Below are 523 nucleotides of genomic sequence, written 5' to 3'. Positions count from 1 at the left end.
ACTACATGCAGATGTCCGAGTGACAGTGTCTCCCCAGACTGCGCCTCTCCACGGAGGTTGTCACTGATCTCTCTGCCATGATGCAGCTGTGCCCCATGGGACTTGGTGGGCACCTGATGCCAGCGTCACTGAAGGTCACCGTGCCACTGAACTTCTCCACCAGCAGATCATTGCGGGGATCCACTGGCGATATGTGTGGAATCTCACAGTCTGTGGTGAATCAGTGCATCAAGGAGGTCACCAATGTCCTGTTCAGGAGGGCCGGTGACTATGTGCACATCGATCCAAACAGTCACGCTGAGAGGGCTATCGGATTCGGGGCCATCGCTGGATTCCCCCAGGTGTAGGGTGTCATCGACTGCACCCATGTGACCATCAAGGCTCCTGCAGACCAGCCAGCAGCCTTCAACAGGAAGGGCTTCCACTTGCTCAGTGTGTAACTGGTCTGTGACAATCACAAATGGATCCTACAGGTGTGTGCACAAATCCCGGGAAGCAGCCACAACGCCTGCATACCAAGGCA

This window comes from Heterodontus francisci, unplaced genomic scaffold (genome assembly GCF_036365525.1).
Source record: "Heterodontus francisci isolate sHetFra1 unplaced genomic scaffold, sHetFra1.hap1 HAP1_SCAFFOLD_51_2, whole genome shotgun sequence".
Taxonomy (NCBI): Eukaryota; Metazoa; Chordata; class Chondrichthyes; order Heterodontiformes; family Heterodontidae; genus Heterodontus; species Heterodontus francisci.
Note: the sequence above shows the minus strand (reverse complement) of the source record.